Source organism: Chinchilla lanigera, unplaced genomic scaffold (assembly GCF_000276665.1).
Source record: "Chinchilla lanigera isolate Chin_1 unplaced genomic scaffold, ChiLan1.0 scaffold00001, whole genome shotgun sequence".
Taxonomy (NCBI): Eukaryota; Metazoa; Chordata; class Mammalia; order Rodentia; family Chinchillidae; genus Chinchilla; species Chinchilla lanigera.
Genome location: NW_004955402.1, coordinates 37,485,938 through 37,512,769, shown reverse-complemented (window position 1 = coordinate 37,512,769; position 26,832 = coordinate 37,485,938). Strand labels below are relative to the sequence as shown.

The 26,832-nt window shown below is 37.5% G+C and overlaps 1 protein-coding gene across 3 annotated transcripts in view; it reads right to left on the bottom strand.

Moving 5' to 3' along the window:
• The window catches only part of Dcc (DCC netrin 1 receptor), a 1,095,765-nt gene that overhangs the window by 706,107 nt on the left and 362,826 nt on the right, over positions 1–26,832 (bottom strand). The gene's annotated exons all lie outside the window — the stretch shown is intronic.

Genomic DNA, 26,832 nt, shown 5'->3' with positions numbered 1-26,832 from the left:
ATCTTTTCATTCTTTTTATGGCACCATAAATTAAAAATCTGCACAGACATGGTGCTTTATAAAGAATAAATATCAACCACATGGGTAAAGTTATTTAGAACAAAGCTCAAATGGATTTTTAAAATAAGTAAATCCTACCCACAGGAGCATGTCAATAAAGCTACTACTTAAAATCCCTGAAATGTCTTAATTTCCATCTAAATGTTTCTCATGGGCTTGGATGTCTGAAAGAATATTATAAGTGAACTGTTTTTTGTCTTCATAAACATGAATATAAGCAATCAAAAGGAGGAATAGAAAGTCATTTAAGAATCTCAAAGGGATGAAAAAAAGTATAATTAAAGCATGTACTTTTAAAGCTGACAAAATATAGCATTTGTCAGAACATTTGATTGTTAAATCAATGACCTTGAAAAGGTTTCAGGAGGGCATTGGCCTAAACCTTGGATCTAATGTGTATACTAACTAAGTCATTCAAATTCAAATCCTTTCAATTTCATTGTGAACAAACTTTAAGGCTAAAGATTCTACAATGTCCCCTTAGAATCTGTTTTCAATATTTAATCATTCTGAGAGTCTAACTGAATTTCCATACCATCGCTTAATTCCATTTTCGTCTAAACTACCTTGGATAAAAACGTAAGGGCAATGAATATTTTCTGGTAAGGTTCCTTTATTCTTTTGAAGCAGCATTGCATTTCATTCAAAATGCCCTTAAATTATGTTTTAGCTTTTATTTTCTCAGGATAAAGACCTCAGTTTCATTAGCATCCTAATTTATCTGTATCAGTAACTTCAACATCCAGTTTGGAAACATCCCGTGTTAATATAGGTGGAGAGCATACACTAAGCGAACCCTGCTCTAAGCTCACTATATGTAGATTGGTGGGGCTGTCAATGTCTCTCCCACCTCTCCAACATCTCCTCCTTTATCATAAAGAAATCACAAGCTGGCGAACACCTGACTAGAGATACACTAAGGATGAGAAATCAGAAAGGACTTCTAAGGTCAAGATATTTCCTTAGAATAATGCCTGCAATTTCCATACAAGTATCATTAATAAGATAGAAATAAATTTAGAAGTCAAGGCCAGGCAACTATATTGAAAAGCATTTATTGCTTTTTTGTTCTTCCTTGGGCCTGTATTTTAAGCACAACTTCATGCTGAACATCTTATTTATGTCACAGAATACATAATACGTTCAACGCAGCTGTTTATGACAGCATGTTAATGAACATAGGTGCCATTATCACAAATAAATAATCCACTTACTCTGAAACAGGGAGATTATGACCATTTTCAGTGTGGTGAGTACATGGTTTAGAAAAATTAAATAAAGGCTAACTTTTCCTGATACAATTACCCTTTCAGTTCACTGGTACTTTGAGTGATTTTTTTGTACTCCTTATTGTAATTTAATTTTAAATATATGGCTCTGGAACAAAAGTACCACTTGGCTTACAGTAATTTATATTACACATTTAGTTTTTAGAAAAGATGAGCCCAAGCAAAATGAGTTATTTGAGAAATAATAATGTTTTCAACGATCCCTTTCCCAAATTTTAGCCTATGTTAGACACAGTTGTCCTGACTCTCTTGTGAGGTAATTCCCACATGTTTAAGAGATATTCTATTAAAATATTAATTATAATAACTACAATTGAAATATCTACTTATCTTTTTCTTTTACAGTACTAATTCTTCTTGGAGATTTTTCCTGTAAATTCATCATATCTTCATATGAAATAATTTTATCCTATTATTTCACCCAAGAATCAATCTGAAATCAACTACACTGAGTTAATGAGGAGAGGAAGATGAAATAGGAAGTTGATAATACCGAGAAAGACAAAGAAGAAGTAGAAATAACTTTGTAGTCTGTGAATCCAATAGCTATGCTTGGAATTTGGGCACTCAGAGTTCTATAAAAGTATGCATTTCCTGGGAAAATGATGCAAGAGACACTGGATAACCATAGAAAGTATATTTGAGATTCAAAACCAAACTGCCTACTTTACAATGCTACCCAGGACTTTACATTGTAAAAATGGTGGGGCCTTCATCCAGGAAAAAGCCTAATGGAGAGGTTGCTTAATTTGTTTTGCTTTTACCTTTAAATTTCCCAGTGCTGATTCTCTTGAACCTTCAAATACATCTTCCAGCCTTGCTTCATAAAAGAAGCAGTCCTTCTGGCTCTGATATAGAATTACTTAAGACAATTGTATTTTTGGAAAAATATATTTGAAAGTACCAAACACCCATCTACTAAGAAACTTGTGGAATCTAGACTGACACTAGATTTCACTGTAAAGATGACTGAATCAGCCGAGCATGCTGGTGCAAGCCTGTAATCCCAGCACTTGGGAGGCTGAGGTAGGAGGATCACTGCAAGTTCGAGGCCAGCCTGGCTTGCATAGTGAGAGCCTGTTTCAAAAAGACAAAACAAAAACAAAAAAAAGCAAGATGACTGAATCCCTAGGCCTCTTTTCTTTCCAAGTGTTGGCTTGGGAAATTTTCTAATTCTTTGGCTAGAATATAGACATAAAAACATATATACATTTAACTAATGGCTAGCCCTCCTAATCCATATTGTTCTGAGAAAAAGTAATGCTTTACTGGAAGTTCATTGGAGGAGCTTCTCCTCCTCATCATCCCCTACTTCCTTCTTTACTTCTTCCCTGATCCTTGCCCTCTTTCACCCTATTTCTTTTTTCACTTGTAAAAGTGTAGTTCATAAACAGATAGTAAAACCCTCTATGTTTTCTTAACGAGGGTACAAACGCAGTTCTATTCTGGAGAGATGAAATGAAGGAGAAATAGTACCATCTATTTGTTTTAGTTTTATCAGACATAAGTAGGTAGCAGAGATAATATCACTGAAGATAGCTCAAGATTATATTATTGAGTACTATGTTAGTCACTTTTTTATTACTGGGACTAACAAGTTAAAGGTCCAGTTATCTTTGTTCAGGTTTTCAGCCCACAGTTGGCTAGTTATAGGGCAGGAAGGGCATGTTTGAAGGGCCCGCGCAAAGGTGCTCACAGCATGGACACCAGGAAGCAGAAATAGAGGGGAGCAGCTTGGAGCAAGATCAACCCTTCCAGGTCAGCACCCAGTGATCTGCCTCTTCCAATGTGGCTCCACCTTCTCAGAGGCTTCTGTGGCACAACTGGTTAGCATGGTACTCATAGAGGCTCCACTTTCTAACAGAGCACTTGGCTATGGGTTCGACAGTTGATTGACCCATGGATGAGTACATTGCCTTCATGATCCAATCACCTTTGAAAAGCTCCACCTGTAAAAATCCATGGTGTCTGGGAAACACTCCAGGCCTAAACTACAAGAAATATCTAGAAACAGAAAAGACCCTTCATGTATTTTAGAAACTTTCCCCAATGATCAAATAGGAAAAATGTTTCTGTAAGTCTAAGTCCCTTTGTGCTTGCTCTCCTTATCATTTTCTTGTTCATTTCAAAGCCTAGTCAGTCACAGGGGCAGTCTAACCTAGAATAGGGTTTTTAAGGTGTGACATTTTATCTACAATATCAAACATTGTTGAGAGTGAAGAATAATTCCCCGTGGAGTCAGAAATCCTTTTCTGAGACCAAAATGTAAAAGCTTCTAGTTAAGGCAATAAAAGCTAAAAATGAAATTTATGAAAAGTAGCATGGAAGTGAAAAGAAGCTCCTGGAAGATTCTGAGATTAGAAAATGTCATACAAATCCCCATAGAACTTGACATGAATAATTTTATCTCTTTAAATTATACAAACTTTCACTTTTGGATGCTTGGAGTTCTGACAATGTCTGTAAAACCCAGTAAACCATGCCACCCTCATCTTTTCTTGGTAATAGATGCCGCCATATCTACTTCTTCTAGTTTTAAAACAAAGAGATCACCACTGAGAGAAACTTAAATGATTCTGTGGCTGATGGAATATAATCTACTTTTAATTCATCCAACATCAATTATATGTACAATTGTAATCCTATCTTTGGGCCTGACAAAAATCTTATAATATTTGGGAGGCTATGCAGTGGACCAAGCTGATTTAAAAAACAAAACTTTAAAAAATTAACAAATTAACAGAACATCACTGAGTTTGAGTTATGAGAACATATTCTGAAACAGTGGCTCTCAAAATATCTGTACATCCCCAGGTTAGCAATAGCACCACTACTTGGAAACTGAGTCAGAAATGCACAGTCCCAGGTCCTGCCTTCTACCTACCCAATCAGCAACCCCCGGAGAAGAGCTGAGCAATCCAAACATGAAGGTGCCTTGGGGAATTACCATGTTAGTTAACTCAAGCTTGAAAACCCTAATCCAAAATATCTGTTGTCCTGGACCAGAACATGGAACTTCCTGCACACTCCTCAGACTTTCTTGACATAATTTTATGTATTTGAAAGAATTGTGTAATTTGAGTCAATTATTTTTCTAAGCAAGAAGGTGAAGAAATTATAGGGATAGTCTAACAGGTAACTGTACACCTCCTTCAGCATCTACTTTATTAATATTTCATGTATGTTTTTCTTTGAAATGAAGGGCAAAGAAAGAGGTCTATTGTTTACAATATCCAGTGTTTCCTTTATTATAACCATTTCCTTTATTATTTAGGGCCCAACTGGCCCTACTCCATTAAGCAACATTAAACTTCCAAAGTAAATTGGACATTTAGAATGCTCTTTAAGATATTCATAAAAAGAGCTATAAAATTTTTTCTTTTGAACAGTTAAAACAGTAACAATCTTCTCAGAAAATATTATTTTGTTAAAGTGGCATTCTTTATCACAGTGCTTTTTAAATTTTAGGTCCCCAGGATAATTGCAGCCTTTCAGAATATTGGAATTCAGGCATTTCCCTAGTTACCTGCCTGTTAGTCTCAAAATAGGCAAAACTAGGCCAGGTGTGCTGGTACATATTTATAATCCCAGTAACCTAGGAGGCTAATACAGGAGGATAGCAAGTTCTAGAAGCCTAGAAGCCCGGGAAACTTAGGGACTTATGGAAACCTTGTCTCTAACAAACAAACAAGCAAACAAACAAACACACAAAAAGGCTAGAAATGTAGCCCCAGTGCAAAGGCCCAAGTTTCAACCCCTAATTGTCATCAAAGGGGAAACAAGTAGATGGTCAATGCTCCTTACTCTGCTGTACCCTGAGGATGTACTTTCTGGACTCCATGTTAATGTAAGACTTAACTTTAGCCAACCCTGTGTGAAAAAGTATGTTCTCACAAAGAGACAAGTATCATTGAAGTCTCTGTGAAGTTAAAACCAGATAAGGCCTGTGTGATAATTAACTGAGCCAATCTGAGTGAGAAACTAAATTGGATCAGCATGGTTCTGGGTGTGGCTGAAGGGATTTACTGAAGACAGAAGACCCACACTGGGTATGGTAGCATCAACCAATAGGTTGGCTGCCTGAAGGAAATTAAAAGGAAATGAGGAAAGCTTGTGTCTGTTTTCTTCCAAAGAGCTCCATTTTTCAACTTCATCTTTGAATATTGTCTCCTGGCTTCCCCGGCAGATTCTGTAGCTGTCCAGCACAGACCCTTCCTCCTTCCATCACAGAGGCTTTGGCTTTCTGATGTGGCATTGCACGGGACACTACACAGTGAGCTCCAGGCCTCTGACTGGATCCTTCAGATCTCCAGCACACAGACAGCACCTCTGCACCCCTCCACACCCGACTCTGTGGACAGTCACTGAGGGCTACCTTATAAACCCTGCTATATTTATATATCTTGCATAAATCTGTTTCTTAGCGAGCACTAACTTATACAGCCTGACACAACAAGATATAAATGTCTTGAATAACAAAGTGCTTAAGTTTTTTCTTTTTTCCTTCAGGAAAATCCTGTAGAATTATTCACTCAGGAATACTTTGAAAATCACTTGAGGAATGGACATGAGCAGAATGAACCAGCTCATCTAGAAAATGACCTATTGATATTTGAAACGCAGAATACCTCAACAGCATTGTGTCAACCTGAGAAGTTTAGATGTCTAATTAAGCCACTTAGCAGGGGGGCAAAGTCCTTACTTTGTAAACATCCTCATCCTGTGCAAGAGGAGGATATGGAGATTGTGTGAGTGCTACACCTGCCCTGGGGAGGGGTAACCTGCTTGCAGTATAAGGGAGGAAAAGAGGCTTGTTCCCTCCCCCGTTTTGCTCTTGCTGCTTTTCCTGTCTTCTGTCACCTTGCACTGTTGTCCCTGGGCCATGCTACCCTGCCTTGAATCCAGCTGATTATGGACTACAACCTCCACAGACTGTGAGCTACATAAAACTTTCCTTCCTTAATTTTGGGTGTCAGGTATTTTGTCTCAGCAATGAGAGTAAAGTAACCAAGGTAACCCCTCAAAGAAACAGGCCACCTGAAGAGGCAGGATCACCTCTATGCTTACACAAAAGATCCCTAAAACAACTCTGTTTTCACCAGCCCATCAAATAAGGGCTTCTCCTCTCCCCTTCCTACAAATTCCTTTACTACCAGTCAAGCTGCAGGCAGATTTGAAGTTCTGCTCCTGCCCTCCTTCCTACCATAAGCCTCTTAGTTTTTGCAGAAACGAATGTTATAGTATTAACCTCTACACACATCAGGCAGCAAGTCTTTGCTTGGTGTTATAGTGTTAGTGCTTTTAAAAAATATTTTGATAAAAAACAAAGTAAAATAATTGTCAGAATACGAAAAGTCTGTGTTTGAGCTGGTCACGGTGGGACATGCCTGTAATCATAGCCATCCTCGAGACTGAGGCAGGAGGACAGTGAGCTTGAAGCCTACTTACTTGGGTAATCTAGTGAGATCCTGTCTGAAAATTAAAATAAAACAAAACAAGCAGGCAAACAAGCAAAGAGGTTATGGATGTATCTTAACACTCCCTGTGTTTAATCCCCTTTAATAAGATAAGAAGTTGTTCATTACTGACAAATGTAAATTAGAAATAAACTATATTTTCTATAATAAGGAGGACAGCAGGTACATTTTACTATGGGAATTCATTAAGGGTCATAAAATGTAGAAAAGCCAGGGATAAAAATGAAAAGTTTACAGAAACAGTCAAAATTCCTCCCTCATTAGAGTTACCAGATTTAACTTGCAAAACATATGGGCAAGAATTATAATTGAATTTCATATAAAAAACAAATGTCATAGAATAAACATGTCCTCATTACCTATACTAAATAAATATTGCATAGGACATACTTACACTAAAATATTATTCACATTCACCCAAAGCTTAATTTTATCTATTTTATTGTGTTAGGGAGTGAACCTAAGTCCTCTTGCATACTAACTCTGATCCCAAATTTAACTGGCATCCTATATTTTTTCTAGCCAAGGTATTCCCCATGAAATTCTTTCCCGAGGCATGGCAAAAATAAATAAATAATATATAAAGACATATCACTAGGCACAGCTGTCAAAGAAGCGCAGAGAAGAGTGAACTCTTGGAAAGCTACCGTGATTGAATCAGGAAATGTGATGTCAGTGTCAGGACCTTTGCTGACCTAGTGCAGCACCACTAAATATCCACACAGAAAGGTGGCCGACCGTGATTTGCTCTTCACACAGTGATTCTTTCCGTGCTCTTTTCTTTACAAAGACAGGGAACCAAACTCAGAAATATAAACCCAAGATGTGAAGTTCAACAAGCAACTGCCCCAGCAGATATCTCTTCCAGAGCCCACACAGAGCCTCCACATTAGAAATTCATAGCACACAGCATCTTTGGCAAAGCAGAAGAAGCTTTGTGTAGATCTGAGGTTTTCATAGGGTAAAAAGTGTGCCCCAGGCAACTGTCTGAGTGTCCTCTGGCTAAATCCAATCGCAAAGAAAATGATAAGGGCCAAGTTGGATTGGGGGGTATCATTTCACCCCCTTCTGCTTCAAGAGCTAAATCTCTCAACCACAGCTTGATTTTGCTGTGTGATACTCGGCAAATTGTAATGGAATTTTTTTTTTTTTTTTTCAGCTCAACAGGTAACACATTCTGATATCTAGGTTATCATTTCCCAGGCCTCATGCAAAATTAACACTTAAAAGAGAAACTTTGATGTGCTGCTTAATCTACCCTGGGTTTGAACCTTTCCCCATTTCAGTTTGGTAAGATGCCACCTAACTTTCTCTACCTTTGTGTTAGTCCTTAGTTCTTCTCTGAGTAAGAGGAGGTGGCATTTTGTGAATGTGGAAATGTAAAATAGAACACCGAGGGGGGTCTTTGAGAGTACAATGTAGAAAGCATAAGTCAGAGGGTACAAAGTACATAGGAATACCTCCATCTGAATGGCAGCCAAGTGGACAAATACTAGATACGTCAGTAAAGTGGACCAATTATATCTTACTTAGGACCTTATTATTAATGAAGTTACCTACATTTGCTCTGTGCAAATAAGAAAATATGTATATAAATGCAAATAAACTAGTAATTATTTATAACTTAGCATATCCAGTGATTAACACTGTTAACGTTTATGTGCGATTCCTTCCAAGAAAATATTTATTTTTTCATTAATAGGGATTTGCTTTATTATCCACAAGGTGGGGGATCTTATTTTATACCAAAGTCTCAATGTTGTTATTGTGAGGATTCTTCTGTACCCATTTGTAACTCGATTTTTTTCCTTCAGTTTTATGAAAGGGGATCTGATTTGCACTCTATGCCGTAGTTTCCACTCTTTCTTTGTGTATAGTGGCACATTTTGTCACTAACCTTATAGAATCTAAAATTTTGTTTTAAAAGATGAATGAAAAAATTGCATTCATACAAGATCTTTGGATCTATTTTTTTTTGTGCCGGGAATTGAACGCAGGGACTTGCTTGCCAAGCAGGGACTGTGCCTCTGAGATAATTCGCTGGAATACTGTACTTTGAAAGACTGTTTTACTTGTGGTGTAAAACATCTTAAAAAATAGTCTCATGCCATTCATTTATCCATCTCATATTTATTGATCATCTACTGTGAAAGGTATTTTTCAGGACTGTAGATATAACAGTAAAACAAACAGCACAATAATCTCTATCTTTCTAGGTCTTGTATTCTAGTAGGAGCAAACAGTCAGTAGAGAATTAACTGAGCAAATCCACAAAATGACAGAAGAGTCCTATACTGGAAAACTAAGAGGGAAGGAAGCGGACAGTTGAGGTGTACTGGAAAAGGTATCAGCAAGGAGAGCTGAAATTTAAGCAAAGATCTGAAAATGGTGAAGAATAATGTTTCAGTCTGCCTGGGATGTCATCACCAAATACCACAGATTATGTGGTTTAAAAATTAAATTCTTCATGGTTTTTGAAGCTGGGAAACCCAGGATACAGGTGGCAAGGAGGTTTCATTCTGAGGCATTACTCTGTTGATTGGCAGCTGCTTTCTCAGTACATATCCATAGGACCCCTTTTGAGTGAGGAGATGAAGATTCTGGTGTCTCTTGCTTTTCTTTTAAGAACACTGATCCCACCATGGGGACTCTATCTAAACACATTTATCTCCCAGGGTCTTATCACCCAATCCTATCACATTAAGTGTGTTAAGGCTTTATTATGTGAATATTTTAGGGCAACACAAAGAGTCCATAGCAGATGATATCTAGAAGGCAGTATCTACAGAAAGAATTCTGCAGGCTGAAGGCAATAAAGACTTGAGATGTGAATGTGATGAGACTATCCCAGGAGTAGCCATGAGAGAGACAGACGGACAGACAGAGAGATAGAGCCTCAGATTCCTGGGGGCAAGTTCTGAGAGAGGAGGTAGCATGTGTAAGACTTTCCAGGCAAGTGAAAGAGCTTTGCTTTAAGTCTGACAAAGATGGAAACCTAATGGAGAGTTTTATTTAAGAGAACGAAAAGGTCCAATTTACATCCTAACACAGCAGTGCAGTAATTCTCAACACAGGAACTATTTTGCCCCCAAAGGGCCGCTTGGGGGTCTGGAGAGGTTTTTAATTGTTACAACTGGGAGTAGTGCTGTTGGCATATAGTGAGAACAGACGAGGAGCACTGTAACACCCGTATAATGCATGGAACAGACCCTCCCAGGATTATAAAGTTCAAAACATTAATAGTGCCAGCATTGAGAAATCCTATCTTCAGAAGGATCATTTTGGTTACTACATTAAGAGCAGTGGTCACTGGAAGAAGGAGGGAAAATCGGAGAATTTCTCTTGTCCTGGTGTGAAATGATGGGATTTAGAGCAAACTATTGCAGTGCAAATGGTAAGAAATGGCCACGGCCAAGTTCTGGATTCATTTTAAAGGGAGAGTCAATGGAACAGAGAAAGTTATGTAATGTACGTGAAAAAGCAAAAAAGCACCATCAATGCTGAAAGAAAGTTCTCAGTACAAGGAACCAAGAGACTTGAGTTTTTGTCTGATCTGCTCCTCACTAACCTTCTGAGCCAAGCTGCATCACTGGGAATCAATTTACTCATCAATGAAGCAGGGAAGTTGGACTAGATAAATTATGATATCTCAGCTCTGATATTAGCAAGGTCCATGAACTCACATCTATGACCTTTGCTACTTACAAAATATTACTCTCAAATTTAGGAGGAAATCTGTTATATGAAGAGATTTGCTGTAATCACCCTGTGATCGGTTTATCACAGACTGAAATGAGACCACAAAGAGATGCATTTACTGAAAGTGCCAAGAGACCAACAACCTACCTCATTAGCTATAAAATAGACAGTCTAATCTTTTTCTCTTGAAGATAAAAGACTGCAGAGGTCACTGTGCTGACAAAGCACAGACTGCTTTATTATGATTCATGAGAAATGAAGTATTCATCTTGTGGAAACTCCTATTACAAATATGAAGGATTAATTCCATAAAGGTCTGACAGGTCTAGGGAAAGCCATAAAAATTCAGCAAGCCCCCTGGTTGACATTGTGGCATGAAGTTTGATGTGGGGACCCAGATTGAGGAAACATTTGTATTATAATGAGTCAAATTTTTTCAAAGTGCAGGCTAAAAGTTTTCATTAAAATGCTGTCATTTATTTAATTATTTACTCTATCTTGTCTCAGCAGAAAGGTGACAGTTTCCTGCTTAGTCCATGCATGATAGCAAGGAGGAAAATCCCCCAGGATAATAATAATAATGTCACCTTTGGAACTGAGAGCCTGTGAGTTTTATACTGCTCAGGAGGCAGAAACTGAAAGAGCCCTCTCCAATAAGTCGTTTTATTGGATGGTGACGTAGGTTCCACAGAGATGACTTAGGGAGGAAGAATGCAGTGCCTTTGGAAGAGCAGACCACAACTGGACTTCTGAGCTTAGTCCATATATGCAAACCACACATGATTTATCTGAACTGCAAGTGAAAGACCTGTTCACATGACTTCACCTGAAGGAAACTAAAAGATGATGAAGCATGCATGTTTCTTACATAAAAGAGCTAACTACACACAGGAATTAGAACTTGCAAGTTCTAGAAGTTTCCTAACTGGAACTTTTCCTAAAATTCAGTGGTTAGTATGCCAGACCCCAACACACACACACACACACACACACACACACACACACACACAAGCAGGCAGTGCTTCATGAAGGCATCCATTTGACTTTTTTTTTTTTTTTGGTGCTGGGGGGAACTCAGGACCTTGCACTTGCCAGGCAGGCTCAATGCCGCTGAGTTATATTCCCATCCTCTGACTTTTCATGTGGCGTAACTTTGAATGATACCTCAGAATTAATTACAAATGTTGTCAAATAGTAGACATTAATTGCCATCAGGTTCCCATCTTTCAAAATGGAAAATTTAGTCCCAGGCCAGTAAAGACATAGAAAGTGTACTGAATAGCAGTGACAGACCCAGCTCTTAGAAGTGATAGCCCTTTATTATATTGGTCTGTAGCTCTGATCTTTCTATTACACATCACAGTTTTAAGAATTTCTTTTTTATTATATTGTAAACAAAGTAAATCATGTATGTCTTGTGTAACACTTAGTAGCCCTCACCTAACTCAGAGGTATTAAATAAATATCTATTAAACAAGGAAACATATACAGACAAAAATATAATTTGGGAAAATTACCTAAATCACTGAATGAAAATTATTGAGTCACCCACAAAAACCCTGGACCTGGTTTATGTAGTTTGGCTATGCATGATGTCGATTCTCAATTTTACTATCAAGAAGAACAAAGTTTATTAGCATGTATTGATAAAATTTCCTTATATATGATGATATTGCAGATGACTAAATTTTTCTAAAATGGGTCAGATAAAGAATGATGTTTTGGCTTCACAGAATGAGAATCTAAACTGAGGATTGTGTGCAGGATGCTTTATACCTATTAAAAGGTAACCATTTAAAACTGTAGAAACCACTGTTACAAAGCTAGGCAGAAGGTCAAATTTGGCCATCTCTAGAGCTGCAGTCTGTTCTAAGCAGATGATGCTCTTGATTCTTAATGAGGGGATCAAAGCTTGGAGCTGTAATCACATACCAAGCACTACCTAATGCTCCACACTTTTAGACAATGGATTTGCCATGTACAGGCCTTTACAAGGACATTAGCTCCGCAGGCTGAGTATAGAAGTGAAGTTATTAATTATATGCATTCACTCACTCATATAATCAAATATCTATTAATGCTTCTTAGCTCCCCAGTTATGAAAGATATAGAAAACACAAGTGAAATTCATATTCTCACTTCCTGTAAGTCCCAAAGAATGTGAAGAATCTTAATTAATTCTATTCTTTATCTTACATAAAAAAGTATGGAAAATGAAGAAAAACACTTTTTTTCTATTGCAATAAGGGCAGCATGGTACAGTTCCTCCTGCCATGGAATAGTGAATTTTTATTTTCCTTCAAAACATTTCTGGGAAACTTAGAGCCCTAGAAAGCTGGGGAATTATCATAGTTTGACCAATGGTGTCACAGGTTTCTGAAGTTGTTTAACTCCATTTTAATCATTTTTGGATGAACTTCTCTCCAGCTGGTTTTCTTTTTTTTTCAGCTGGTTTTCATAAATTCATCTTATTGGACATTGAACAATTTTTTTCACATTGTACTACGGAACAAAATCAGTAGAATAAAAAAAAAGAATAAAAAAATCAGTAGAATAAAAGAAAACAAATAATCTCGCAAGCCACCATTTAGGAATAGTGAAAGGCTAAAATTTATCTAAATAATAAAGAGTCTCCTGCAATGACAGAAACTGCATTGCTTGAAGGAGTCCAAGTTTTACCATAAAACACTCGCAGGAAATTTATACACATTTTTCAGATAAAATGCAAAATCGAAAGTAGAAATTGTGCTGAATTTATTATGGCACACAATTCTCCATCTCAAATACAGGCTTCCTCGTAATTCACCATGTGAAGCCCCTTTGTCCCCATCACCTGGACCCAGCCAAATGCACCTGCTTCCTCTCTTGTTGGTCCCAGTGCTGACGCTCTCCCCTGGTAAGTTCAGCTCATTGAACCTCACCTTACCTCAGTACAAGAGAAACTAGGGACTTGAAGGATATCACAAGAATATAACAAAGGTAACCTCACCTTACCTCAGTACAAGAGAAACTAGGACTTGAAGGATATCACAAGAATATAACAAAGGAGCTCACTTTTTTCATATAACATTTTGATATATGTATTCTGATCATAATTTCAAAAAGACATAATTAGTGTAAATTTTAAATATTAGTCAAACCAGTTGCCATTTTTTTGAAACAATCAAATAAATGAAAATTTTCTGTCCTTTCCAACTTGTTTTCTCTCCAGTTTTAAAAAAAACAACAACAAATAAAAAAAACACCATTCCTTTTTCATAGGAATGAATTATACAGACATGAAAAGAAGTGCAATTTTCAAAGTAACTTATACACAGGAAGTTCTACTCATTTGTGCAAATGATGATTGGGGTGAGGATAAGGGTTGTTTGTCCACTACCTCAAATCGTGGGTGAGGTTATAGTAAGATTTGTTGGATGATTGTGTTTTAGCTTACAAACATAGGGTGATTTCTTTCTCCATTTATGTTTTCTTATATTATAATAATTTAAGGTGATTCTGAGTTTATATGATTGTCAATTTTGATCCTGTTGGTCAGGAAGAGATTGATAAATTTGTTTTGCAGGTGAGAGGAAATGTTCAGAAATGTTACTTGTCCTGAACAACGAAAAACATCTCAGAAGACTATCTAGCAATAAATCGAGATTTTTGTGTATTCTAGTGTATGATTCACTATAGTCACTTCTGTGTATATATTTCTTGTTTTTAACTCTACATTGTATAAAAAGCAGACGACATAAGCAAGACTTAGTGCTAAACCAGAACAAAACTGCAATAGTTAAAAACACAATAGTAATTGAAATATTTAATACAAACTACCTCTTAGTTACTATGATTCTAGAAAATGCATCATGGAGGTTTGGGGCACTTAAGCGTCTTTGTCAGGTAAATTTGTAATGTGAGAGGGAGGACAAAACCAATGATTCTGTAACATGCAAAATAACTTGGTATCAAATAGCTTTTCAGACTATGGATTTTGACAACCTGTTAGCCCCTGAGGTGAAACTAATGCTAACATAGCACTGCTGGGAAGTGGCTAAGTGATTGTCTAGGAAAACCACCACTCTAAACAAAATCATTCTGTTCTTCCAGCATCAAACCCCAAGACCCTGAATGTCAGCTACAGACTAGAGGGTAGGACTGGAGTACGGAGAAAGAGATCCTCAGAATGCTGAGGAGCAGTTTAAAATTAGGGAAGCTGTATCCAACTTTATTTTCTCCTCAGAACTATCTGTAAATCATAGAAACCTGGATTTATCCCTCTTGATAGAATGTATGAGGAAACAGGCATCTGGTCCTCAAAATTAAGTATCAGAAATCTCAAATTTTGATACAATCCAGAAAACATGTTACTTACATATTATGTCTATTTACATCCTATTTCTTACTCTTGAAGTCAAGAACTGTGCCAAAAATTTTGCTGAAATCTTTTTTCCTCTTTACACCTCTCAGTGATGAATACTGAACAGGTAATAAAGCATGGAGAGATATTATCACAAGAAAAAAAGTGTCCTGCCTGCCCTAAGATGCTCAAGAACTTGAAAGGATGTAAAGAAGCAGGAGTGAACACACTGACTTGCCTTCAAGTGCTACAGAAAGGGATGAGGATGCCACTGGCCCAACACTGGGTACTAGAGGCAGGCCTCAGACTGGAATTCTTTGCTTAAGACAGATGGGAGCAAAGAAACTCAAAGCCACACTCCACCGTGCAGAGGCATTCTCTGATGCCCACCTGGCTGCAGATAGCACCATCTCGAAGACACAGTCAGTAGCATAGTGAGTCACGGTTTTAAAATTGGCATTTAGATGAGATTGCTGCTGACCATCAGCATATCAATCTTTTTCTTTGCCAATAATGTAAAATAAAGTAAAATTTAACAGGTGGGGCTCATTATCTCTCTGTGCCTTTCGCTTGTCACCAATTTCAAGCTAATCACAAGATCAATCCCTGAGATAATTAGGTAATTTATTATCCAATCAAATACATGGAGGAGTGAAAGGGGACTCAATGTACAATCAGTCCAGGACAATATACGTGAGTTGGAATTACTCTGGGCAGCCTAGGAGGCAAAGCCATCTATTTAATACTGTTTTAAAGATGGCACCAATGTACACACATTTTTGAAATTCACCTATCTGACAATGAAAAATCCTTTTTGGGTACTCGCAACATTTGGAATTAATTATATTGAAATAGAGTATACATGTTTTTATTTATGAAATGTATAATGTACTTTCATGCTTCTAGAGTTGTACTCAAATTTACTTTAAAGAGAATTATACCTCATTCATGCTGGAAGGAGGGGGTTACGGGGAGTACAGAGCTACAGTCCCGTCCTTCACCAGCACTTTTTAAATTTTATTTTTTCAGACAGGGTCCTGCTACATTGCCCATGATGACATCAAATTTGTAATCCTCCTTCTTCAGCCTCTCAAGTAGTTGGAATTTCAACTGTACTCCACCACCCTTGGTTTATTCTTATCTAAGTTGGTGATCATTAATAGAAACCCTTTGGGTGCAGATAAAAGGCCAAGGATGATTAGAATACCTCCTGGTCAGAGAAGGATGGCTGCAGGCTGGTCACTGGCAGATAGGGGGAAATGAACTTAAGCCAATGAACACAAGTGTGATGAGGCAGAGGGAAGGAGAGTGGACTGAAAAATGTTACATCTCCGTGTCAATTTGTAAAATGACTGTGAAAAATGGAGCATGAGTCATCATAGAAAGACCGCAACCACTTAAATGCTGTTAACACCACTGGCTGCGTCCTTGAAGAATAAGAGTTGAATGAGGCCTGGAGTCATCTGGGATCATAGGAAGCTCTTGCTCGGTCATGCTCAGTGCCTCACACTCTGACCTTCTGCTTAATAGTTGTGGGTTCCATGCTTCATCATGGCTGGCTATGCTCAGAAAATCTCTCCACTGAGTGCTGACATTAGCAACCCAGAGTTTAGCATGGTTGTAGCTCAAAGTAGGATAAGTTAAAAGGTTGACTTAGCTTTCTTGGTTACATTAATTGCTAACTCATAAGCAGTATTTTTTTTTTAAAATATACTTAGTACAATGGATCTTCAGTTGATTACATCCTGTCAGCGTGAAAGTAACTAGCAGATAAACAGTAATTGCATTGCTGGATTATTCCCATTATAAGAGGAAAGAACAAATGGACCAAAACTTAAGCCTATTACTTGATTTAATTTTCAACTACCTGATGACATTTTAAATTATGTTGATTTTAGAAAAGAAACTGAAGTTGAGACCCATGACCAATTATTTGCCAAACGGATGACTTTAATTCTGAAATGATAGCTTAACTCCAAACTTTATTTCTCACTCTTGGATTTGTTTCTCTATATTTGCAGTCTGCAAATTTTCCATAAAAGGCTAGATTGTCAGTATCTGGGAAAAGGGCTAGGAACATTAGGAAAAGAAGCAGGCATGGCCACATAGTCCCCAGGAGTCACCTGCTCTGAAGGAACCAGCAGAAATGATAAGAAAAAAAAAAACAAAAAAACAAGCAAAGTTGCATAGCACTAAAAGCTGTGAATATGTTATTGTGATTTCCTCACATACCTCCAATGAATAAATACTGAGAAGAACACAACCCATGTTTATTCTGGACTCTCTAACCTTGTCTCTCAAAGCCCATCACCTGGTTCTCTAGTCCTTTCCTGATGATACCAGGGTTCTGTTTTTAATATCCCATCCAGGCCTGATTCTTTCTGGCTAAATCTTATATTTTCAATCCTTCTGTCTTCTGCTTCCCATTTGTAAAAAGCTAGTTAACCTATTCAAAACAACATCATCTAGTAGCATGGGGAGTCACTATCTTGCACTCCCATTAAGGTATGGTTAGCTGAAAACAGTTTGATTTAATAGGGCAGCCTCAAGAGTTATGACAGTTTAATAGAAGGCTACGTTTAAACTCAGGAACCATTTATTGAGTCTCTATGCTAGCTATTGAGAGTGGCAAATGTCTCTGAAGATGGTAATGTGTATCTAAAACCATGAAACAATATAGGCTGTAGTAATTTCATTTCTAAGAATGCATTTCAGGAAAATAATACAAATGTGCAAAAAATTCTCATTATAATATTTAATATCATACATAGTCCAGCTTAGGTGATATATACGACCACTTAATATTAAAGAAATAGATAAAAATATTACAGCACATTAATATAGTGATAAGTTCTGAAATAATCAAAATCATGACGTTACAGACTGAAAAATATGGAGTAGTAAGCAAATGATGGTAGATAAGCTGATGCTTGATTTGAGGGTAAATTTCCTTTCCTGACACACCTAATTAATGTCATGAAGTCAACAATTAATTATATAAGACCAGTGAAATTTCAGTAGGATTTGAATGTATTATGTATTTGTATAAGTGCTGTAAATATAAAGAGGAAACGGTCCTTGGCTTCCTTGTCCTGAACTCTTTCACTCTAAGGTAGAAAGATGTAGACCGGTGACATGGCTGCACAGATGTAATCTCTGTCGTATGACTAGATATCCTTTTGGTAACTGTTAACTGTGTTGTCACCTCTGAAAACCATGCAACAGTATTTTCTTTTTGTGCATTTATTTTTCTCATTTTGAAGTAGATTCCCTCATTCCTTAGAGGCCAGTTAGCAATGCAATAAATTAATTTGTACTTTGGAGTGAACCTTTTAATTCTTTTTGTTCTCTCACCTCCCAATCAAACACATACTCTCACATTTGCATGCATTAACATAATGAAACATTAATTACACAGTGTCTAGGATAGGACAAGCAAAGCGCTTCAATCAATCTCAATAACTTGAATCAGGAAGGTGAAAAATGCTGCCTGGCCTTATCAGGGCCGCATAATAGACACAAATACAGGCTCAGTGCCTGTTGTGGGTGTGATTTATAACCAACATCTAAAAACAAAAAGCAGAAAATTACAAGGAGATGAATCAATAATAATTATCTTAATGATAAATGAGCAAATTTTATTCTTTTGTTGTGTGGTATTGTCAGTATAGTGGTTTGTTTGCTACAGGGCATAAAGATTAAGCAAAATGCTCTAGCACACCTATGAGGTATGGAAATGCCTAATTCCTGGGGGTAAAGTGTAGTGTTGTGTCATTTAATTTCCCTCAAGAAACCAGGTATTCATCTGGACCAGAGAAGGTGATTTCCAAGGCTTCACACATAGCCCCTATGTGAGGACTGGGTAAAGTCTCCTAACCTTTCAAGATTCCAGTTTGTCTTCTTGTTCTCTCCCCAGAAATAAATGTCCTTCTGCTTAAGAGAGCCTGAATCTGCAATGTTAGCCTGGATAACCATGCTATGCTTACACCCAATATCAATTTTGATGGATTATTGCCAAACTTTCCAGTCATTAATTGTGTAAAACAGGTACACAAGGTTACACCATTATAACCTAGCACTTGCATATATCTTCAAAATTTCACACTTTTTAAGAGTTTTTGCAAATATCAATCATGGTGATAAATATTTGATCCATAAAACCCCGTGTTTTGTTGTATTTTTCTTAGAATCATGGTACATCAATAAGAAAATAAGAAAAGAGAAGGACAAAAAGATTCAGTGTCAGTCCTCAAAGGTCATGCCACTAGTCCATGATTTCTATTTTGGGCCAGATTTTTCTTTGTTCTGGAAAGATGACCTGTGTATTGTAGGACCTTTAGCAATATCTGTTCTCTATTCTCTGGATGCCAGCACACTTTCTTCTTCTTTCAGTTGTGACAATCAAACATGTCTTGGCACATTACCAATATCTCCCATTGGAGTGGATTCACTCCACTATGCCCACTCACATAAGAATCATGATAAAAAGTCAATGTGAAAAGTCATTTTTTTTTTTTTTTTTTTTTTTTTTGGTTTTTCTCCGGTACCGGGAACTGAACTTCACGACCTTGCGCTTGCCAGGCAGGCGCTTTTGCCGCTGAGCTAAATCCCCAGCCCCGAAAAGTCATTAAAACAAACTGGAGGATACTATTTGATTCTGTAGAAATTTTGCTCTTGAATATCGTTTTCCACTCTTTGTCTTTTTTATGGTGCTAGGGGTTAATGGAAGACATGCATTATGGCTTATATCTACATTGCCCTCCAAAACATGAACTCATCAAGGAGCTTTTCAGAGGTGGCTGGACCCAGTGTGTGTGTGGATATGGAGTAAGGATGCTTGATAACTAAACTGATTTAGCATTATTCTGGGTGTGGCTGAATGGATTTACTGAAGACAGATTTTGGTAGTGGAGAAATAGGGTCATTGCTCTGATACAAACCATGTGGTTTAGGACACTTTGGAACTGGCTCATGGTAAGAGATTGGGAAGATTTTGCAAGCTAAATACACACCCCTGGAATGCTGTGAATCAATCTTGATGGGAGATTCTGGTCACAACCATGCAGCTGGAAAGACCAGCCTCAAGAGGTTTCATTTGGGGAGAAGGACTCCATTGGAAATTGGACTTCAGATCATGGGTGTTATGTTCCAGTTGAAAATTTGTTTGCATTTTGCTCATGTCCAGAGACCTTGCCTGAGACTGAGATTCAGGACATGGGACTAATTTATCCTGTGGAAGCAATTTCAACACAGTCTAATATTGATGCTATGGCATGGCTAATTTGCAAAGTTTTAGCCAGATCTATGTTGAAAATCTAGCATAAGGGGCCCAGCAGAATGATTTAAAAGGTTTTGAGCTTGGTCAGAAAGAAAGCTTCAGTGAAATTACAGCTTGCAAAGGTGGAACAGTGAGAACTTGGTTGCTAAAAAAGGTACAGGACAATAGAAAAGATTGGCTGAGGACCTCACATGAACCAGGCAGATTCCAAGCTTTGCAGCCTCAAAATTGCAAATGTGAAAGACTGCTTTGAGAAGAGAGCTCCAGAGCAACATGTTCCAGACTGGGAGTCACCTAAAGAATTTGTATCTTTGGATTGAGTTCACAGAGTTCAACAATTCAGCCACTTGACTCCTACAGCCAAGACAAAAGGAAGCCTGCTACCACCTGGCAGCAGACCTTGGCATCACTCACATGGTACTGGTTTTAGGTGTCTGTAGAATGCAAAAGTTGTGGGGTCAGGAAAACTTCCATCCAGATTTCAGAAGAAGGTCTGGGAGGCCATCCACTGTAACCTGAAAGGGCAGTGTGTGAAGCTGTGAATGTGAAGCTGAAGGTGCAGTGGAGACCCCAGAATGCTGGAGAAGCCAAGAATGTGGATCATCTGAAGAAGGCTCCCAGAAGTGAGAAGAACCAGCCCAAGAGAGAAGCCATGGGAGCTTCTGGCAGTACCATAGGAGCACAGCCACTCACGCCTTTTGGTGTTTATATCTTTTGATGTTTACATCTTTTGGTGTTTATATCTTGTAATGATTGCACCAGATACTGGACATGGAACTACAGGATTTAATGTTTGCCCTGTGGGATTTTGGACTTACTTCAGTTCTACTTCTTTCTATTTCCTTATCTGTACCTTTTGCAATGGAAATGTTTATCATGTGTCATTGTATGTTGGAAGAGTTTAACTTTCTCTTCATTTGTACAGGTCTTGCTGCTCAGAGTTTGCCTTAAATCTCAGAGGAGATTTGAGACTTGGATTTTTCAGTAGTGCTAAAACTGCCGGGACTTCAGCAACTCTTGGAGATGGACTAATTACCTTTTGCATGAAGGGATGTGCTTGAGCTTTTGGGGGTGTCAGGGGAAGAATGTTATGGCTTGCATCTGGATGGTCCCCCAAAGCCTCATAGGTGAGGCATTCCAAAGGTGGCTGGATCTAAGGTGTGTGAATATGGTTTAAGGGTGTGTAATAGTGAAATTGGTTTAGCAAGGCCCAACTTAGCTGCTGATGGCACCAATCAATAGGCTCGTACTCTAGATGGAAAATAAAGGCTCAGAAAGAAGGCAACCTCATTCCACTGCTGCTCAGTTCCTTCTGCCTGACACACCATGAACTCTTTCTCCTCTGCCACATCCTTCTGCTACGTTATTCTGCATTGGGGCCAATGGACTATGGACTGAAACCTCTACCAACTATGACCTAAAAAAAGCCTTTCCTCCTGTAACTTCGGGTGTACTATGTCTCAACAATGCAAAAAATAAATAAGACACTCTACCACTAAGCTACATCCCCTGACCTTTTAAAAATTTTATTTTTAGACAATGTCTCCTTAAATTTAACAGGTTGGCTTATAACTTGTAATTTCCCCACCTTAGCCTCTCACATAGCTGGGATTACAGGCACGTGTTCCCACACTTGGTTTAATGTTTTTCTTCTTCAGATAGAATTATTTAGCCCTTCAACCAATATTTGAAGACATTTATGAAACATTGAAAAGTTAAGATTTCTACTCCTGATGATCCTGTTCTGACTGTGTGGCTTTGAGCAATTTTTTTTTTTTCTCTATACATCACTCTCTTCCACTGCAAAGTAAAGACCTTGAACAAGATGATTGTTAAATCCCTTCCAAGTTTCACATTTTGTGTCAACTGTGAGAAGATTTAACCAGGACCCTCCATCCACATGCTTCCCAAATACTCCATCTAGTTTTACAGTTGACTTTTCCTGCTCTGAGAGCAGTAAATGTTTTCTTCACTGACAATTGAATCATCTCAACCTTTAATCCCACTGGATGGAACAACTGCAAGCAATAAAATCTGAATATATAACTTAGCAAAGATAGGTCAGTGTACCTGTGCATTTAAAGAGGAGATGGAAACATAAATGCAGTGATAATTAGTCTGGGCTTTCTTATAAATGTGGGCATAATCACAAAGCAGATAAATTAACAAATAGCAACACAGCAAAATGGACTAATAAATTAAGCTCTATCTAGTGCCTGTTATGCTAAGCTGCCCTTGTGCTTATTATAAGTTTTATTTAGGGTAAAAATTATGCTGAGGGGGCAGGCTAAACAAATTCAGTTGTTAAAAATCCAATTTTCCTGAATTCGACCTTGTGGTGAGTCAAATCTCAGAAGCCAGTGCTTTCTGATTTGTGGTTCTCAGAGCCCATTAATTTTTGTAATCACTTCTCCAAATACACACTACTCACAGAGATCCCTAGAGATTTTAGAGCCCAACCCGCCCTTTGACAGCTGTCAAATCCTTGTTTGTATGAGAGATGCAACAAGTCACTGAAATCATCTTTCAGGACTCTAAGCACTGTTAGCTATTGGCTATTGGGGCTCATTCATCCGTAGGCCCTCATTTGAGCCCTTTCATAACCGATATGTGAGCTAGTACATTCCTGCGATTGCTCATGTGAACACAAAATGAAACGATGCAACTGACATACAACATTATAATTCTCTATATCCAGAGAGTTGAGTGACGCGCCTGCCAATACACTACAGTATGTTCCCATTTACAATGCATCTATCTTAACAAAGAGTTGAGGAAATCATCTTTCAAATAGGTTGTACTTGTCTCTTTTTATTGCCTCTCAATATTCCTGGAAGATGCATCAAAATACAATGATCCTTACATTTTCATGTATAACAGTCTTGGGAGAAGAAAGCAAACTAATTTTCGCTGAGAGATGAAGGACATAAGCAGTAACACTATAGGGACAAATCTGTAGTCGGTACACTTGGTAAAGGATATGCTGAGTGTCACTGCAAGTTAGCTGCCTCTGATAAGATAAGAAAGTGCATTTTTCAGGCCACAGGCACCAAATTATTTATATCAGTAACAACTACTGAATGTTTTTTATTACCTTATTATCTTGTCACAATAATTTTCTACTTAATTCATTCAAAAAAGGAAAAAGGGAGGTCCACAACCATAATGAGGAAAGGCATTTCAAATCTCAGGAATCCCTTCCTCATCAATACAAAAGCTGTATTTTTTATGGCTACATGCCATCAGGCTCAGAAAGAATGTCCCTCAGTTCTAACCAACTATTGACCAGGAACTGGCAAAAAAGTGGTTATCATTAGGTGAAGAAATTGCATCACTGTAATGACATGGGAACGTTGGGAAAATAAAGAGCTTATTCATTGCAAATGCAAAACCACTCTTTCTCCATAAAATGAAAGCCACATAAAGCTGATGGGCCATGCGTTGTGAATACATTGTTCTGGGTTCTCAAAACCCAAAGATATTTTAAAAACCATAATCTAAACATAACCAAACCATAAAACTTCCAATAACAAATGTGTACATTTCAGCCCTGCAGTTCCAGCCAGAGCTATCAGAAAAATTCCCCTTTGATAGTCTCCTGAACAGCTGTATTTTGGTCACACTTCATGAAAAGCCATAGATTCCACACCTCATTTTTTTCTTTCAATTCAGTGCATTTGGCAACTTTAGCATAAAGAAATTAAAATTTTAAAATAAATAAATAAAAGTATCTGTGGAGTCATATACTAGAACATTTAATAGTCTTAATGTTTAAAATAAGTGTTTAATGTCCAACTGCATGATTAGGTGATATTACAAATATGGTCATTTCTTTTTCTCTAAGATGAACAAAGCAAATAAGAGGAGGAAAAGCATTTAAAGTTGCAGGACTCTACTAGTGCTATTCATCATACTGTCTGCTTCATGTTGAGATGGTCACATTTCCAAGCCCCTATCCCAACTCTTAGAAACTTTCCAATTTACTAGCTGAGTAGCAGTCTCAGAAAAATAAAAGATATCTCTGTTGACCTTATTTTAAAACTGTTCATCAATCACAGGTATTTTCAAAAGAATAGCACTATTTTCCATATCAGTTACTAGTAATAGGCTAAAAGCTATCACAGGACCATAAAATAGAGAAAGGAAAACATTTATCTGTCACTTTGGATTTCCATTTCTTACTATTTTCTTATTACTTTACTATGACATCTTTTGTTGTTGCAACAACATACTCACTAAATTCAGCATGAATCTAAGGATGGCTTTCATTAAACCATCTTGAGTTAGATGAGAGAGACAATTATTTATTAGAGTCTTAGAAAATACTCTGGGGTTTCTAAGCAAGAAAAAATTTAAGCATTGGGAGTTTCTGGAAGTTGACTGCTTCCTTTTTGGTCACTGATAATGAAGGTAAGATCAAAAGCAGTTTCTAATATTGAGCTATTTTTAATCTGCTACTCACTATATTACATACGTATTATATATTATCTAGAATATTCCTCATATTTGATTTATGATTTTGCTACTTCATTTGGCCACCCAACATAGTCACTGTCATCCAGTCAGTAAGTGACAGAGTCAGGATATGAATTTGAGTGTTCCTAACTCTACAGGTTGTATTTTGTTGACTTGGGCTTCATTATAATCAATACAATACCATACCATACAATACAATACAGTAAAATACAATATAATACAGCACAGGACAGTATAGTACAGGACAGTACAGTTATAATTAAAATATAATCTAAAGTTTAAAAACTATTATTCCCAAAGTAACTAGAGAAAAAAAGAGTCCATTGTGAGGCTGCTGAGCTATACGGAAGATCACACCAGAAAATAAGTGTTGTGTGTGGTCTATTAGAGAATATTGAAGATGATGCTAAAAATGTTGAGATCAAAATGTTGTAGAGAAAGATGGAATTCAACACAGAAGTGGCAATGACTTTTAAGGAAGAGGCGAGGGATTGGTGGATTACAGTGTCAAAGAATATGGGTTGAAATACAGACTCTGAAGGCAAGAATATCTTAAAATTAAATCTATTTAATTTCAAGATGTTACTTAACAGCTGTGTGGCCTGATTAAGTTACTTATTCTCTCTTTTCTCTTCTATAAATAAGAAAATCCCACTACTCACCTGAGTGGTCTGTTAGGAATTATTTTTATCATGTTTACCATTGATTGCAATAAGAGTTCAATAGTTGGGTGTTTATCAGGGTAAACACCACTCCAGATTTGATCATATACTATCAAAAGTGACCTTAAGCTATTCTCTTCTCCTTTTACTTACTTTGAAGTGGGACTACATTAACATTTCATCCTGCTCCACCTGATTAAATGCAGCAATGTGTGTTAAAATATTTTAAAAATACACAAGTGTTCTTCTAAGAATATATAGGCAAGTAGTGGGTCAAGATCTCCCAGAGTCAGAATAATCCATGAGGACTTGACTTCTGACCCATATGTGAGTTGATCTCTACTAATGAAAGAGAATGATTAAAACTAAGGAACTAACTTGTATTGCATCTCCAATTTGGTTCTTGTTTTTAAAACTCTATTGCCTTAGCTAGTGTTTCCTGTTCTCTGTATATGTGACAAAACATGCCATCTCCTTAAAAACCATCCACCTTATTTAACATACTAAGTAAGCCCTTCTTCCTGGGAAGCTAAAGCCATCCCTTTCATGAGTTTCACATGCTCCTGGCTACTCAACCCCGTTTTTACATCATCTTTTCCATCATTTGGTAAAACTTCAGCTTCTCTCCACTGCCTTTCACACACTGCCACCCTCCTGTGATAAGTGACAGCCCACCTAGAGTAGACTGTAGCAAAGGACAGACAATCTGTGATGAGTATTCTATAATGATTCACCAGATGAGTATTACTGCATTGTATTCGTGTTTAACCTATCTGACTCTCTTGAAGTTTTTGAGTAACTTTGTTCTCTAATCTTTTACATTCTTACGGTCCAAGACAGACAGGACAATACAACTATGACCCACCCAGGCACAATCAGGAGTATGCAGTACTAATGTGTCAATCCAACCAAGTTGACAAATGAGACGAATCATCCCAAGATATAAGTTAATTAGGGTTCTGGGGACAAGAAGAGGGAATGTATATGGTAGAAGAAAATGGGCAAAGGGGTATGAAAGAAAATCGTCTGAATATCTGAAGTAGGAGGAAATCAGTAGACAATACCTCAAATAGAAAAGTTACAAAGCAATAATATAACACATTACTCAGAGATATAGAGAAAAATTTCATAAGGATCTGTTATAGGAATTAAAAATTGTTACTTCTGAGAAGGAGAGGAATCCAGGTGAGGTGGAAAGGGAAGGATGTTTTTATTATAAATTATGTGCATGAACATCTTTCATTAAAAAGGAATGAAAAATGCCTGTTCCTCAATTCTAAAATAGTACTCTGAGGTACATCTATAACCAGGAGACCATCATACATGGAGAGGAAAGAAAGCTTAAGAGACCCAGATGAGGATGACTGTGTGCTCTGCCTTTAGTGAAATCTTCCCCACCTTGCCTTAGAATACACTCAGTTCTATATTTGAAGATGAATCAAATCTCCTTGAGGATAAGATACTATCATGGAGTTAACAGCTACTTTCACTCAAGTAGGACTTGTCCTTGGAAAGGTACTGCCTAGCTGACAAAGTCAGATCTAACCTA